The sequence below is a fragment of the Bubalus kerabau genome, chromosome 7 (genome assembly GCF_029407905.1).
Source record: "Bubalus kerabau isolate K-KA32 ecotype Philippines breed swamp buffalo chromosome 7, PCC_UOA_SB_1v2, whole genome shotgun sequence".
Classification (NCBI taxonomy): domain Eukaryota; kingdom Metazoa; phylum Chordata; class Mammalia; order Artiodactyla; family Bovidae; genus Bubalus; species Bubalus kerabau.
In genome coordinates, this window is record NC_073630.1 from 88,601,030 (window position 1) to 88,619,831 (window position 18,802).

Here is an 18,802-nt window from a genome sequence, read left to right on the forward strand (position 1 = left end):
GGCATAATTTATTCTTTGACATAACACCAACTTCAAAAAACATTCCTGCAAAAGAGTGTGAATTTTGCTGGGTCAGACTGTGTAGCAATTTATGCTCATAAACACCATCTTGAACTGGAACCTGTCTTTCTCCATACTCTGATTTTTTAAGGTATAAATTTAGGCTATTGATTTGAAATATTTATTTTTTAATGTAGATGTTTAGGGTTTAAATGACCCTCTGAACAGTGTATTCTCATAATTTTTGTTTTTCATTTTCTTTCTTAAATTATTTTCTAATTTTTCTTTTGCTTTCATCTGTGATGCTTTTTTTGAATATTATTTAATTTCCATATATTTGTGAATTTCTCAATTTCTTTGTAATTTTTTTTTTGTTATTGCATTGTGGCCAGAGGCCATTCATCTTGTGATTTGAATTTCTAAAATTTATTGAGACTTAAAAAATTCACACTAGTGATAGTGTATCTTGGGAAATATTTATGTGCACTTGAGTAGATTGTGTATTTTACTCTTTTTGGAATGGGGTATTCTATAGATGTCTCTTAAAATCTAATTGGTTTATCGTGTTATGGAATTCTTCTGTTTCCTTTGTTGATCTTCTGCCTAGTTTTCTACCCATTATTAAATGTAAGTGAGTAAAGTGTTCCAGTATTAATGTCGGATTGTTTCTCCTTTAATTTCCACCTGCTTTTGATTCATGTGTTTTGGTCTTGATGTTAGGTACATGTATCTTTATAACTGACATATCTTCACACTGAGAGATTCACACTTTTATAATAAAATGTGTCTTTTCATCTATAGCAACATTTTTGGTTTTAAAGTTTATGTGGCTGATATTAATATAGTCATTCCAGTATTTTTATGGTTGCTGTTCATATGATATATATCTTACTCTATTCTTTTATTTCCACCTATTTGTATCTTTGAATTTATACTGTATCTTTAAGTAACATAGTTGAATATTTTTATTATAACCTTTACTTTATGTCTTTTGATTGAATTTTTAATTTATTTACATTTGGTGTTAATATTGCTACTGTTGGATTTATATCTATCATTTTACTTTTATCTGCATGTCATTTTATTTGCTTAAGTTTTTTTTTTTGATGTCTTTCTTTTGCATCAAATGAATACTTACTAGCACAACATCTCAATTCATTTAATGATTTTAAATTATTTTTGTATTGTTCTATGGTTTATTATATATACATGATAAATTATCAGAATTTTGTTAGTTTTATACTAACTTAATTCCTGTTCAATACAGAAAAAATATTCCTAAAAGCTCTATTCTATTGCAAACTTTTGTGCTGTCATTGTTATACATGCTATATTCATACATGTAATTACATAATAGTGTATGTATTGTATACTAGTATTTACATAATTTTGTCCTTTTTTTAAGGCAAAATGAGGCAAAAATGAGAATAAGTATATATTATTTCAGTGGTTATGATACCTTTTTAGTTACCTATTCTTATTTTCTTTTTGCTTCCATGTATTCATGTTATCATATAGCATCGTTCCTTTCTTTAACACAGCTTGTTACCACCACCTACTTTATCTTGCTTTTGACAAATATATTAACTATATGTCATATGTCTAACAATACAACTATGTAGATGACTTACATGCTTATTTTTTGTACTTGTTAAGAGAAGAAAGAGAAAAAATATGTACTTGTACTGTCTTACAAAGTTACTTATCTTTACCAGTGCTCTTTGGTTTATCATGTGGATTAGAACTGCAGGCTGGTTTTACCACCTCAGGCTGAAGAACTTCTCCAGTTTTCCTGTAAGGCAGATTTCCCAGCAATGAAGTCTTTTTTATTTTTTGGCGGGAGGAGAGGAGGGGAAGGCATGAGGGGCAGAAGACTATCTATATTTTGTCCTCATTTTTGAAAGATAGCTTTGTTGACATAGAATTTTTGACTGACAGTTTTGTCTTTCAGCACTTTGAATATGTCATCCCATTGCCATAGAGCTTCCATCCTTTCTGATGAAATATAAGTAATATCTTATTGCAGTTCATTTGTATGGATGTAATATTTTCTCTTGGTGCCTTAAGATTTTCTGCCTTTAGCTTTCAACATTTTACTAGTGTTGATGTATGGCTCTCCTATGTTTATCCTACTTTGAACTGATTGAAATACTGGGCTGTATAGATTAGTATTTGCCATCATATTTAGGATATTTTCCAGCATTATATTTTTGAATATTTTGTTTTACTCATTTTTCTTATGGCACCCCTATTTTGCATATGTTAGTGTGTTTAATTGTATTCCACAATTTGCTATCTTTCTTTTCACTTTTCTATACATTTTTATCTCTGTTCTTTTGATTATATTATCTTACTGCTCTATCTTAACTTGGCTGGCTTTTTCATCCGCTGCTTCAAATCTGCTACTGACTACCTCTGGTGAATTTTTTCAATTATTGTAATTTTCAACTCAAATTTTCATTTGGTACTTTTGAAAAATATGATTTATATCTCTTACTTATAGACTCTGTCGATGGGACATTGTTTTTATACCTTTCTTTACTTCTTTAAGCTTGTTTTACAGAAGATGCATTGTATGTTTTTAGAAATTTATCTATTCCTTCTAAGTTCCCCAGTTTTTTAGAATATAATGATTCATAATATTCTCTTATGATCATTTATATGTGTGTATGCATATATTTATACATACATATATATTTAGCTTCTCATTTTATTTATTTGGCTTTTTTTTTTTTTTTTTTTGATAATCCCCTTTGGGTCATTGAACACAGTTTGTGATAGCTAGTATAAAGTTTTTACCTGTTAGAACTATTAGTCCCTCTCAGAGGCAGTTGCTATTGCTTTTTTTCCCCATGTAGGTTACATTTCCCTGTTTCTATGTACTGTGAAATTTTTGTTAAGCTCTGACATTTAGATAATGAGTATAGCAACTCTGGATACTGGTCTTTTCCAGTTCCATTAGTTATTACTATTATTTGTTCAATAACTAAATGGACTATTTTAGTGAAGTCTCTTTCCCCTACAGTGTGAAGCCTCTGTTGGGGGCTATTTGGAGGGTGCAGCCTTGGGCATATTCACATTCCCTGGGCTAACAGTAGTTTTAGTAGGGGCCTCCTTTTGACTGTCTCTTTTCTTACTGTTAACTTTCATCAACTGTTGACTGATTGTGCAATAGGTTATGTTAGTATCTTGGAAGCATAAATTGCTCCAGAATCTGACTTCCAGAAGTTCATTTTCATTTGCAAGGATGTTTTTGGAAGTCAATGTTTGAAGTCTGTTGTGATCTCAGAAGACTCTTCTTAGCTGTGTCTTTCTTTGTTTTTCTCTGATAAACTAGCTTGCCAATGGTTTAGCTTGTATCTGTCATGAAACAATTAGCTTCCTCTTAACTGTTTAACCAACAAATCTTTCATAACTTGTGGTCAGTCATAGGCTTGACCTTCCTTCCCACAGTCTGATTCAAATAAAGTGAGTGTCTTGAGAATAGCTTGGAGCTCTGAGTTTTATGTTTTATGTCCCCCCTCTGGTCAAACTCCCTGAACATTGACTTCAGAACTGGGGATATGCACAGTGGCACACCTCTCTGTGACATCCTTCTTTTAGATGTAAACAGTAGTATCTATTTTTAGTCTGCCTCTTTTGTCCTGGAACCTCCATTATATGAAAGAGCTGGGGAAATGACTATTTGGGATTCAGTATTCTCAATATGTTTTGTCTAAAGGGAACCTTTGCCCTATGAGTCTGGCTGGGTGGAAGATGGGAGAACCTTGTTGACCACACTTGTCTGGAACTTTGCCTCTGTAAGACACAGCTGAGATGTGTATGTGTGAGAAATTCAAGTGACTTGACCCTTTAGAAGAAGATACCATAGCAGTCAAAGGAACTGTGAGGAGTGAGAGCTCTGTGTTCTTTCTGAACCTACTTAGAGTGGAATCTATTTTTCTGATTAAGGACAGTGAAAGAGGGAGCAGTTTAAGGTTTAAATGGCATAGGCTTTCAGTTGATTTTACTGTTAGTATACTCTTCTGGAATAAATGTGTCTTTATTTACTGTATCTTCAGGAAAATCTCTAGATGTAGTATTATTATTGGTTCTTTTTTTCAAACTTTAAACTTTTTATTTTGTATTGGGGGTATAGCCATTAACAATGTTGTGGTAGTTTCAGATGAACAGCTAAAGGACTCAGCCATACATATACATGTATCCTTCCTCCCCCAAATCCCCATCCCATCTAGGTTGCCACATAACATTGAGTAGAGTTCCATGTGCTATCCAATAGGTCCTTGTCAGTTATTCACTCTGAATATACCAATGTGTACATGACCTTCCCAAACTCCCTAACTATCTCCTTCCCTCAGCAACCATAAGTTCATTTTCTGTTAGTCTTTTTCTATTTTGTAAGTTCATTTGTATAATTTTTTTTTAGATTGCACATATAAGAGATGCCATATGATATTTCTCCTTCTTGGTCTGACTTACTTCACTCAGTATGACTTTCTCTGTGTCCATTAATGTTGCTGCAAATCACATCATTTTCTTTTTAATGGCTGAGTATATTCCATTGAATATATATACGTCTTTTTTATCTATTCCTCTGTTGATGGACATTTAGGTTGCTTCCATGTCTTGACTATTGTAAACAGTGCTGCAGTGAACATTGGGGGTGCATGCATTTTTTTTGGATCATGTTTTTCTTTGGATATATACCCAGGAGTGGGATTGAAGAGTCATATGGTAAGTCTCTTTTTAGTTCTTTAAGGAATCTCCATACTGTTTTCCATAGTGGCTGTAGTAATTTACATTCCTATCAACAGTGTAGCAGGATTCCCTTCTTTCTATACCCTCTCCAGCATTTGTTATTTGTGAATTTTTTTGATGATAGTGATGAGTGTGAGGTGATATCTCACTGTGGTTTTAATTTGCATTTCTCTAATAACTAGCAATGTTGAGCATCTTTTCATATGCCTGTTGGCCATCTGTATGTCTTCTTTGGAGAAGTGTCTATTCAGATCTTCTGACCATTTTTTTGAGTCAGCTGTTTGTTTTGATGCTGTTAAGTGAATTTCTAGACACTTTAGTTGTTTTAAAGCATAATTTCACTAGTTATTCTTACTTCATGTAAGAGCTTCTCCATAAAATATGTCATGTTAGCATTTAAGAAATGGGAGATTCAAAGTGTTTTGAAATTTCTCAACATTCTGCTGCCTTAATACGTGCAGAAGGATGTAGATGGCAATTTGCTAGGGCTGAGGAATGAGTGAATGGGAAGTAACTATCTAATGGGTATATAGTTTCTTTTGGGAGATGAAAATACTCTTGATCTAACTAGAGGTGATAGTTGCATATCATGTAAACTTATTAACTGAACTATATAATTTATACTGGTTAAAAGAGCAAATTTTGTGTTATATACATTTAACCTCACCAGTAGAACCACAAATGGCTGCCGCCAAGATATGACCCAGAGGCCATGGTTTAAAAGCCCTTCGGTTTGTAACATAAGTATATCTATCTATCCTCTATCTATCTATCTATTGATCTATCAATCTTTAAGTGTAGTTGATTTACAATCATGCGTTAGTTTTAGGTGTATAATATAACAAATCAGGATTTTTGTAGGTTATATTTCATTATTGTTGTTGTCCAGTCATTAAGTTCAGTGAAGGCAATGGCACCCCATTCCAGTACTCTTGCCTGGAAAATCCCATGGATGGAGGAGCCTGGTAGGCTGCAGTCCATGAGGTCGCTAAGAGTAGGACAGGACTGAGCGACTTCACTTTCACTTTTCACTTTCATGCGTTGGAGAAGGAAATGGCAACCCACTCCAGTGTTCTTGCCTGGAGAATCCCAGGGACGGGGGAGCCTGGTGGGCTTCCATCTCTGGGGTTGCACAGAGTCGGACACGACTGAAGCGACTTAGCAGCAGCAGCAGCAGCAGTCACTAAGTTGTGTCCGCATCTTTGTAACACTGTGAGCTGCAGCACGGTTGGCTTCCCTGTCCTTCCGTATCTTCTGGAATTTGCTCAAACTCACATCCATTGAGTTGGTGATGCCATCCAACAATTTCATCCTCTGTCGTGCCCTTCTCCTGCCCTCAATCTTTTCCAGCATCAGTGTGTGTGTGTGTGCTCAGTCACTCAGTCGCGTCCGACTGTTTGTGACCCCATGGACTATAGCCCACAAAGCTCCTCGTCCATGGAATTTTCTAGGCAAGAATACCAGAGTGGGTTTCCATTTCCTTCTCCTGGCAATCTTCCGGACCCAGGGATCAAATTGGTGTCTCTTGGGTCTCCTGCCTTAGCAGGCGGATTCTTTACCACATTTCTCCCAGAAGGTCCCAGTATCAGGTTGTTTTTTTTTTTTTTTCCCAATGAGTCAGCTCTTGGCATCAAGTGGCTAAAGTATTGGAGCTTCAGCTTCAGCATTAGTCCGTCCCTGAATATTCAGGGTTGCTTTCATTTAGAATTGACTGATTTGATCTCCTTGCTGTCCAAAAGACTGTCAAGAGTCTTCTCAGCACCACAATTCAAAAGTATCAACTCTTTGCTGCTCAGCCTTCTTATGTGTGGTCCAACTCTCACATCCATACGTGACTACTGGAAAAGCCATAGCTTTGATTACACAAAGCTTTGTCTGCAAAGTGATGTCTCAGATTTTAATACACAGTGTAGGTTTGTCATAGCTTTTTTCCAACAAATAAGCATCTTTTAATTTCATGTCTGCAGTCACCATCCGTATTGATTTTGGAGCTGAAGAAAAGAAACTCTGTCATTGTTTCTACTTCCCCCCTGCCCGCCTTCTATTTGCCATTAAGTGATGGGACCAGATACCATGATCTTAGATTTTTGAATGCTGAGTTTTAAGCCAGCTTTTTCACTCTCCTCTTTCTCTTTCATCAAGATGCTCTTTAGCTTCTCTTTGCCTTCTGCCATTAAAGTGGTATTATTTGCATATCTGAGGTTGTTGATATTTCTAAATATCACCAGCCTCAGATATGCAGATGATCCTGGAAGAAACACTCTAATGGCATAATGTAAAGAGAAACTAAAAAGGCTCTTGATGAAGGTGAAAGAGAAGAGTGGAAAAAGCTGGCTTAAAACTCACCTTTTAAAAAACTAAGATCATGAGATCTGGTTCCATCAATTCATGGAAAATAGGAGAAAAAGAGGAAGCAGTGGCAGGTTTCTTTTCCCCCCTTGGGCTCCAAAACAACTGTGGTATGTTACTATAGCCATGAAATTAAAAGACACTTGCTCCTTGGAAGAAAAGCTATGAGAAACCTAGGAGTGTATTATAAAGCAGAGACATCACTTTGCCAACAAAGGTATGTATAGTCAAAGCTATGATTTTTCCAGTAATCATGTATGGATGTGAGAGTTGGACCATAATGAAGCCTGAGTACCAAAGAATTGATGCTTTTGAATTGTGGTTCTGGAGAAGAGTCTTGAGAGCTCCTTGGACAGCAAGGAGATCAAACCAATCAATCCTATAGGAAATCAACACTGAATATTCATTGGAAGGACTGATGCTGAAGTTCCAATACTTTGGCCTCCTGATTAAAAGAATTGATTCACTGAAAAAGACCCTGATGCTGGGAAAGATTGAGGGCAGGAGAAGAAAGGGGCAACAGAAGATGAGATGGTTGGATAGCATCATTGATGCAATGGACAGGAATTTTAGCAAATTTCAGGAGATAGTAAAGGACAGGAAAGCCTGGCATGTTGCTGTCCACAGTTTGGCAAAGAGTCAAAGACACAACTTGAGGACTAAACAGCAATAAAATATCAAGATAGTTTACTGAAAATAAATGCTCTTTGAAGAGTTTAAAACATCAGAGGAGTTCACACACTGAAAGAAAGAAAAGTGGGAAGATGAGTATCCATAACATTCATGGTTCCCTATTTTAACTGCTCTCAATGCTTCTTAATCCTTCTATTACCATTTCAGTGATTATTCTCTTTCCAATGATTAGACAAAATAGACTTTAAAATAAGGAATATCATAAGAGACAAAGAAAGACACTACATAATGATCAAAGGATCAATCCAGGAAGACATAACAATTATAAATGTCTATGCACTCAACGTAAGAGCACCTCAATACATAAGGCAAACACTAACAGGCATAAGAGGAGAAATCTACAGCAACAGAATAATAGTAGGGGACTTTAACATCTCACTTTCACCAATGGATAGATCATCAAAACAGAGAATCAATATGGAAACACAAAGCTTAAATGAAACATTAAACCAAATGGACCTAATTGATATCTTCAGGACTTTCCATCCAAATGCAGAAGAATACAGTTTCTTCTCAAGTGCACATGGAGCATTCTCCAGGATAGACCACATCTTGGGCCACAAATCAAGCCTCAGTAAATTTAAGAAAGTTGAAATTGTATCAAGTATCTTCTCTGACCACAATGCTATGAGACTAGATATCAACTACAGGGGGGGAAAAAAAGCAAAAAACACCAACTCGTGGAGATTAAAAAATACATTACTAAATAACAAAGAGGTTACTGAAGAAATAAGAAATCAGAAGATTCCTTGAAGCAAATGGCACACATTTATACAATGTAACACTACTTAGCCATAAAAAGGAATACATTTGAATCTGTTCTAATGAGGTGGATGAAACTAGAGCCCATTATACAGAGTGAAGTAAGTTAGAGAGAGAAATACAAATATCATATACTGACACATATATATGGAATCTGAGAGATGGCACTGATGAATTTATTTTCAGGGCAGCAATGGAGAAACAGACATAGAGAACACACCTATGGAGAAGGTGGGAGGAGAGGAGGGAGAAGGGGAAATATATGGAGAGAGTAACATAGAAACTTAACAATATCCTGTGTAAAACAGATAGCCAATGGGAATTTGCTGTATGACTCAGGGAACTCAAACAGGAGCTCTGTGACAGGCTGAAGGGGAGGGTAGGGAGGGCCATGGGAGAGAGGTCTGGGAGGGAGGGGACATAGGTGTACCTATGGCTGATTCTTGTTGATGTATGACAGAACACCATAAAATTCTGTAAAGCAATTATCCTTCAATTGATTTTTTTTTTTAAAAGAAGCTCTTCAAGGAAAAAGAACAAGTGACACAGCAGAATACAGTGGTTTATTTTCCTGCCCATGTTACCATTATAATTCCAAAATTCACACTGTTTCTTCAAATATCATTCTTTTTTATTACAATGTTAATCTAAAAGTATTATGGATCAAAGACACTCTTTGTAATGATATAACTAGCCTGTCATTTATATTTGGTTTATATATATATATATATATATATATCTGAGATAAGTGGTAACTATTATAATATTTCACCTTTCTGGTAGAAAATGTCTAAAGTCACATCTTTTATAGTTTAACAGACATTAAATAGGTGTCCAGTATTAAGTTACTGTGTGTACCTTTTGTGGAATCTGGGCAAGGGCTGATGCAATCACATTGGCACTTTCTTCTGACATGTTCCTGACCATTGACCCCAAAGAAAACACCACAATACTATCTTCTCCTGAGCTCTGCACAAACTTTTCCATTTCCTATGAAAAATTTTGTTCCATCACAAAAGAGCAGTAGTGTAGCAAACATTATTGAATGAATTTCTACAAGCAACTAAAGAGAGAAAATCAGATGGAATTCTTCAGTAAATCTGTAACTTACCAGCTGAGTCATGTCCAAATCTATAACTCCATTATTAGGATTACTGTATGGATTAGGTGGCTTAAGTAATATAAAGCATTAAAACATCAAATAGCAAGCACCTAATAAATGTCAATTCTTATAAAAAAAAAAAAAAAAAAAAAGAATCCTGAAGTGGGTATCCATTCCCTTCTTCTGGGGATCTTACAAACCCAGGGATTGAATCTAGGTTTCCCTCATTGCAGGAAGATTCTTCACTGTCTGAGCCACCCAGGAAGCCTCTCTTTCTACTCTAAGTTTCTACAAATGTGACTAGACTGGGTATTTCTTATAAGGTGAATTGTATAGTATTTGTCTTTTTCTGACTGGGTTATTTCACTTAGCATAACATTCATTCATGTTGTGACATGTGTCAGAATTTCCCTTTATGGGTGAATAATATTTCATTGTTTGTGTATATGATATTTAGTTTATTGCTTTATCTGTTGATGTACACTCTTGTTGCTTCAACCTCTTAGCTCCTGTGAATAGAGCTTTTATGTAAGTGGTGTGCAAATATCTCACTGGGGTCCTAGATTCAATTCTTTTGGATACACACCTAGAAGAGGAATTACTAAGCCACATATGTAGACAGGCATTATATTAGAAAATGTGCATTATTCCTACAATGTGCTATATAGCTAGTTTATAGAGTGATTTCCCTCCCTAACCCCTCCAACACCCCCCCCCCCTCCAATCTCCCCCCTACAAAGCCATGTCTCTTGAACATGCTGCCTTCACACTTTGGACATTGGTTAGTGTGCTAATAAGTATTTAACACTAAAGAAGTTAAAATTTATCGAGGAAACTCCATATTAGAATCCATAATGGCTGTTTTTAACGTAAATCATCCTTGAGTTCCTTGGGAAGGAAATGGGTGATATGAGGTCAATTTCTTCTATTATGTATATTTGTGCAAATGTGTTTGTGTATAAGCAGGAAATGAAATAAAGCCAGTACACAGAGCTGACAAGGAGATACTGTTAAACAATATTATATTCAGGTTCTTCATCAATCATGTTGTTTGTTACTAATATAGATTCTTGGAAAGAAGTTACAATGCAGGATTCAACTCACCTTTAATTCTTTTTTATTATTGTTCTACTAAATCATTTATTTATTTGAGACCCTCCTTTGAGAATTATTTTAATTAGTCATTAATATTTCTTTTCCCTATTAGCACTATGAAAAAATATAATTTTAATCAGTTTATGTCTACCATTCTTATTCCTTATTCTTTACCTTAAAATTTTTAAAAATTTCCAAAACTCTCTGTCTATATTACTAGTCACTGATACTGAGGAGTCTGGTTTTATTGTTTAGAAGTTCTATGAAACAGTCCTATGACTTGCGTTTGTATCCCAGAGGTACACTTGTGTAGTTACTTATTTGAGTGACTGTATTGCTGGATTTGGCTTTCCCTGGTGGCTCAGATGGTAAAGAATCCACCTACAATTCAGGAGACCTGGGTTCGATCCCTGGGTTGGGAAGATCTCCTGGAGGAGGGAAAGGTAACCCACTCTAGTACTCCTGCCTGAAGAATTCCCATGGACAGAGGAGCCTGGTGGGCTAGAGTCCATGGGGTAGCAAAGAGTCTGGACACAACTGAATGACTCAGCACATGGCATTGCTCGGTTTTTTTACATACAGCACCCTTTGTCCTGAAATCCTATAATTGATGTCACAGTAGGATGTGCTCTGTGTAACTGCCATGAGGGACAATCATCATCACCTGAGACCCAGGGAACACCTGCCCCACAGTGGGAGAGGTAACCCAGAGCTTTCTGCAGCAGAGATCTGGTCACCTTTTGAGTACTTCACTTCTAACTAAATAAAGCTCCTGGTGAATACTTATTTTCCTGGAACTGTTTTTGAATTATTTTGTCTTGTGATCCTTGATCCTTTCTAGTTTAAAAATATGTTATTTTCTATACAGGAATAATTCCATATTTCTCAAAGTTTTCTATTTAAGATTTAGAGGAGCAAAATTTATTTTCCTGAATATCTGATTAAAACCATGTTGTTGCTGTTGCTGCTGAGTCACTTCAGTCGTGTCCGACTCTGTGCGAACCCATAGACTGCAGCAGCCCACCAGGCTCCTCTGTCCCTGGGATTCTCCAGGCAAGAACACTGGAGTGGGTTGCCATTTCCTTCTCCAGTGCATGAAAGTGAAAAGTGAAAGTGAAATCGCTCAGTCCTGTCCGACTCTTAGTGACCATGTACTCATCTTTTTAAAACTATTTTCTTCTGTTTAATCTCTGGAAAATAATGACCAAATTTGTATATCATAAGATATACACTTTTTGATTTTAATTATTGTGTAAAACTTCTTTGCAAAAATATATTTTAACAAAGAAAAGAAAATAAAACACTTTTTCAAACTTTAACCTTAAAGGCTGTTTTGATGCTGGTGCTGCTGCTGCTGCTGCTAACTCACTTCAGTCGTGTCCAACTCTGTGCGACCCCATAGACGGCAGCCCACCAGGCTCCCCCATCCTTGGGATTCTCCAGGCAAGAACACTGGAGTGGGCTGCCATTTCCTTCTCCAATGTGAGTGTTCTTCAAAAGTATAATTTCATCTGTTGATATCAGTTTTAATATTAATGTCACTGAACTTTCTTAATGCTCACATGATATATCCAGGTAATATTCTATTTCTAGTGATCTGTAGTAGAATTTAAAGTTACTTATCTTCAATGCTTTGTCATATTGCCTTGCTACCCAATGCTACTTCATCTATGCTGTGAAAAATGCATCCGTTTGGGATTATTATAGTACATACTGTCTATACAAATTAATTACTGATGTGGACTGATTCTCTTCATCCTCTGATATCTTTATGAAAAAAATATAAGCTCATGGCAAGAAAATATGCAAAGGTATGAAAATTTATATAAAGGGAAATAATATTTATTAAAGCTCTCCATACAGGGATAGTCTTAGTTTCAAATTATATACTTTTAGAAAAGGATGCAATATATTTATTAAGTTAAGATATATAACATGATGATGGATACATCTATATATTATAATATGATTGCCATTTTAATGATGGTTCAAACCTCTATCATAACATATAATTATAATTTCTACTTTGTGGCCAGATAAGTTAACACATATGTGAGCCTTGAACTTCGAGATGTTCAAGTTGGATTCAGAAAAGGCACAGGAACCAGAGATCAAGTTGTCAACATCCGTTGAATCAAAGGAAAAGCAAGGATATTTCAGAAAAACATCTACTTCTGCTTTATTGATTATGCCAAAGCCTTTGACTGTGTAGATCACAACAAACTGTGGAATATTCTTAAAGAGATGGGAATACCAGACCACCTTACCTGCCTCTTGAGAAATCTGTATGCAGATAAAGAAGCAACACTTAGAACCGGACATGGAACAATAGACTTGTTCCAAATTGGGAAAGAAGTACATCAAGGCTGTATATTATCACGCTGCTTATTTAATTAATATGCAAAGTACATCATGAGAAATGCTGGGCTGGATGAAGCACAAGCTGGAATCAAGATTGCCAGGAGAAATATCAATAACCTCAGATACACAGATGATACCACCCTTATGGGAGAAAGTGAACTAAAGAGCCTCTTGATGAAAGTGAAAGAGGAGAGTGAAAAAGTTGGCTTAAAACTCAACATTCAAAAAACTAAGATCATGGCATTGGGTCCCATCATGTCATGGCAACAGATGGGGAAATGATGGAAACAGTGACAGCCTTTATTTTCTTGGGCTCCAAAATCACTGCAGATGGTGACTGCAGCCATGATTAAAAGATACTTGCTCCTTGGAAGGAAAGTTATGACCAACCTAGACAGCATATTAAAAAGCAGAGACATTACTTTGCCAACAAAGGTCCATGTAGTCAAAACTATGGTTTCTCCAGTGGTTATGTATGGATGTGAGAGTTGGATTATAAAGAAAGCTGAGCACTGAAGAATTGATGTTTTTGGACTGTGGTGTTGGAGAAGACTTTTGAGAGTTCCTTGGACTGCAAGGAGATCCAACCTGTCCATCCTAAATGAAATCAGTTCTGAATATTCTTTGCAAGGGCTGATGTTGAAGCTGAAACTCCAATACTTTGGCCACCCGATGCAAAGAACTGATTCATTGGAAAAGATCCTGATTTGGGAAAGATTGAAGGCAGGAGGAGAAGGGGACAACAGAGAATGAGATGGTTGGATGGCATCACTGACTCAATGGACATAAGTTTGAATAAACTCCAGGGGTTGGTGATGGACAGGAGGCTGGCATGCTGTAGTCCATGGGGTCACAAAGAGTCAGATATGACTGAGTGACTGAACTGAACTAAGCAAGTATGGACTTCTCTGGTGTTCAGTGTTGAAGAATCCACCTGGAGATGTGAGTTTGATCCCTAGGTCAGGGGGATACCCTGGAGAAGGAAATGGTAATCCATTCTAGTATTCTTTCCTGGAAAATCCCATAGGAAGAGAAGTCTGGTGGGCTACAGTCCATGGGGTGGCAAAAGTCATATAAGACTTAGTGACTAAAAAAACAAGCAACAACTAGGTAAGTCATGTTTTTAGTTTATAGCATTAAGTCCTATCTTTCCTAGTACCTAGGAGGGTGAGTTTGTATAAATATGAATTCACAGAAATTTGTTTTAAATAAGTGAAAGAGTGAAATAAAAATATAAAAATATTTTCTTGGGCTCCAAAATCAAGAATCTCAATAGTCTTCAACACCACAGTTCAAAAGCATCAATTCTTCAGAACTCAGCTTTCTTTATAGCCCAACTCTCACATCCATACATGACTACTGGAAAAACCATAGCCTTGACTATCTGGATCTTTGTTGACAAACTAATGTCTCTGTTTTTTAATATGCTGTCTAGTTTGGTCATAACTTTTCTTTCAAGGAGTAAGCATCTTTTAATTTAATGGCTTCAGTAACCATCTGCAGTGATTTTGGAGCCCCAAAAATAAAGGCTGCCACTGTTTCTACAGTTTCCCCATGTATTTGCCATGAAGTGATGGGACTGGATGCCATGATATTAGTTTTATGAATGTTCAGTTTTAAGCCAACTTTTTCACTCTCCTCTTTCACTTTCATCAAGAGGCTCTTTAGTTCTTCACTTTCTGCATAAGGGTGGTATCATCTGCATATTGGAGGATATTTATATTTCTCCCAGCAATCTTGATTCCAGCTTGTGCTTCATCCAGCTCAGCCTTTCTTATGATGTACTCTGCTGCTGCTGCTGCTAAGTTGCTTCAGTCATGTCTGACTCTGTGTGACCCCAAAGGCAGCAATCCACCAGGCTCCTCTGTCCCTGGGATTCTCCAGGCAAGAATACTGGAGTAGGTTGCCATTTCCTTCTCCAATGCATGCATGCATACTAAGTCACATCAGTCATGTCCGACTCTGTGTGACCCTATGGACAACAGCCCACCAGGTTCCTCTGTCCACGGGATTCTCTAGGCAAGAATATGTATGTAAGTTAAATAAGCAGGGTCAAATACAGCTTTGACATACTCCTTTTCCTATTTGGAACCAATCTGTTGTTCCATGTCCAGTTCTAACTGTTGCTTCCTGACCCGCATACAGATTTCTCAAGAGGCAGGTCAGGTGGTCTGGTATTCTCATCTCTTTCAGAATTTCTCACAGTTTATTGAGATCCACACAGTCAAAGGCTTTGGTATAGTCAATAAAGCAGAAATAGATGTTTTTCTGGAACTCTCTTTCTTTTTTGATGTTCCAGTGAATGTTGGCAATTTGATCTCTGGTTCCTTTCCATTTTCTAAAACCAGCTTGAACACATCAGAGTTCATGGTTCACATATTGCTGAAGCCTAGCATGGAGAATTTTGAGCATTACTCTACTAGCGTGTGAGATGAGTGCAATTGATCATTCTTTGGCATTGCCTTTCTTTGGGAATGGAGTGCAAACTGACCTTTTTCAGTCCTGTGGCCACTGTTGTGTTTTCCAAACTTGCTGGCATATTGAGTGCAGCACTTTCACGACATCATCTTTTAGGGTTTGAAATAGCTCAACCAGAATTCCATCACCTCCACTAGCTTTGTTCATAGTGATGCTTCCTAAGGCCCACTTAAATTCACATTCCAGGATGTCTGGCTCTAGGTCAATGATCACACCATCGTGATTATCTGGGTTATGAAGATCTTTATTTTATTTTATTTTTTTCAGTTCTTCTGTGTATTCTTTCCGCCTCTTCTTAATATCTTCTGCTTCTGTTAGGTCCATACCATTTCTGCCCTTCACTGAGCCCATCTTTGCATGAAATGTTCCCTTGGTATCTCTAATTTTCTTGAAGAGATCTCTAGTGAAGTCCATGTGTAGAGTCTTCTCTTGTGTTTTTGAAAGAGGGTGTTTGCTATGAGCAGTGAATTCTCTTGGCAAAACTCTCTTAGCCTTTGCCCTGCTTCATTCTGTACTCCAAGGCAAAATTTGCCTGTTACTCCAGGTGTTTCTTGACTTCCTACTTTTGCATTCCAGTCCCCTATAATGAAAAGGACATCAATATTTTGGTCATCATTGTGGACATATTGCTCAACTTCCCTCACTTTCTTTGGGGCCAGAAGTGGGACTTTGAACCACCATTCTCAGTCGGTGCATTGCCAGGTACAGCATGCTACTGCAGTATTAAGCCACTGCAGGTCACTTTCACCTTGGCCCTGTACCACTGCTCCAGTATCTTGCCTGGAGAATGCCATGGACAGAGGAGCCTGGTAGGCTATTATTGTCCATGGGGTTGCAAAGAGTTGGGCATGACTGAGTGATTAACACTTTCACTTCACTTTTCACCACTGCTGCATTCCTCCCGCCTCTCAAATATATTATTAAATAACTATATGTCATATGCCTGGAAATGCAACTAGATACATATTTTACATGCTTGCTTTTTTTATTTGTTAAGAGAAGAAAGGAAAAGATACATGCACTTCTACTGTTTTATAAATTACTTATGTTTATCACTGCTCTTTGGTCTATCATGGGGATTAGAATTGTAGTCTGGGTTTGCTTTCTTCAGCCATAGGACTTCTCTCAGTTTTTCCTGTAGAGCACATTTCCCAGCAATAAATTATCTTTTGGAGTTAGAGCACACAAGACTATATTTTTCACTCATATTTCAAAAATAGTTTTGCTTGATAATGAATTTTAGGCTGAAAGTTTTGACTCTCAGCAGTTTAAAAGGTCATCCCACTGCCATGGAACATTCCTTATTTCTTATGAGAAATAAGCAATATCTTCGCATTCACTTGTAAAAAGGAATTATTTCTCTTTTAGTTCTTCAAGACTTTTTGCTTTAGCTTTCAACATTTCACTAGTATCTGTGTATGGCTTGCCAATATTTATCCTACTTGGAATTAGTTGGACAATTGGGATGTGTAGTTGGGATTTTGCATCATAATTGGAATGTTTTCACACATTTAAAATAAAATATTTTGCTCTGCACCTTTTCTCTTCTGGCTCTCTCCTTCTGAGTATGTTAGTGTGGTTTATTATGTATCACCATTCTCTAAACTTCTATTCATTATTCTTTTTTTTTTCCATCTGTTCATTTGATTATGTTAACTTATTGATCTATAATATCTTTAAGTTTCCTGGCTTTTTCATCAGCTTCTTAAAATCTACTATTGACTCCCTCTGGTGAATTTTTCATTTCAGATATAGTAATTCTCAACTCCAAACTTTCCATTTGTTACTTTTGTAAAATATGATTTCTATCTTTTATTTATAGGCTCTATTAGATGGAATATTATTATAATACATTGTCATTATACTTTTCTTCTTTAAGTATAGTTGCCTGAAGATAGGTCATGCTTACAAGAATTTATCCATTTCTTCTAAGTTCTCCAGTTTGTAGGAATATCACAGTAGTAACCTATGGTCTATTATATTCTTTATTTTAGTTTCTCATTTTATTTATTTGTGTTCTTTGTCTTTTAGCTAGACCTCAGGAAGGCTCTCCTTAGCTGTTTCTTTCTCTGGTTTTCTTTGATAAACTAGCTTGCCAGTGGTTTAGCCTGTATCTGTCATGAAGCAATCAGCTTCCTCTTAACTGCTTACCAACATATCTTTCATAGTTTGTGAGTAATTATAGGCTTGAACTTCCCACAATTTGATAAAAAAATGAAGTGAGTGCTTTGAGAATGGCTTTTATGTCCTAGGGCTTACTTAATACCTCAATTAGTAAAGAATCCACCTGCAATGCTGGAGACTCCAGTTCGATTCCTGGGTCGGGAAGATCCCCTGGAGAAGGGAACAGCTACCCATTCCAGTGTTCTTGTGCTTCCCTTGTGGTTCAGGTGGTAAAGAATCCATCTTCAATGTGGGAGACTTGGGTTCTAGCCTGGGTTGGGAAGATCCTCTGGAGAAAGGAAAGGGTACCCACTCTAGTATTGTGGCCTGGAGAATTCCATGGACTATATAGTCCCTGGGTTGCAAAGAGTCAGACATGATTGAGCGACTTTCACTTTATGTCCTAAGTCTCCCTATCATGAAACTCTGCACCTTGGCTTCCAGATCTGGGGATAGGGATCAAGGCACACTTCTTTCTCTGTGACATCCCTCTTTTAATTGTAAACAGTAGGGTTTATTTTTAGCTTGCCTTTTTCATCACAGAGCCTGCATCTATGAATGAACTGAGCAAACAACTGCCCTATGACTGGGGTTGTGTGGAAGAAGGGGGAACTTTGTTGGTCATACTTGTCTGGAACTTACCTACTGTAACACACAGCTAGGGTGTGTGTGTGAGAGAGAAATTCAAGTGGCTTGATCCTTCTATGAAGATACAATAACACACAAATAGGAGCTGCAGGTAGTGAGAGCCAAGTGTTCTTTCTGAACCTACTTAGAGTGGAATCTATTTTTCTGCTAATGGATAGTATGAGAGGGAGCAGTTTGGGTTTAAACATCACAGGCTTTCAGCAACTTTACTGTTAGTGTATTTTTCTGGAACAAATGTGTCTTTATTTGCTGCATGTCTTTTTAGGGCATTTTCTAGACACTAAATAGTTGTTTTTAAATATCATTTTCAGTGGTTAATCTTTCTTTGTGTAAGAGCTTGTCCATAGAATATGTCATGTTGCCATTTAAGATGTGGGAGGTTTGGGGTTTCCC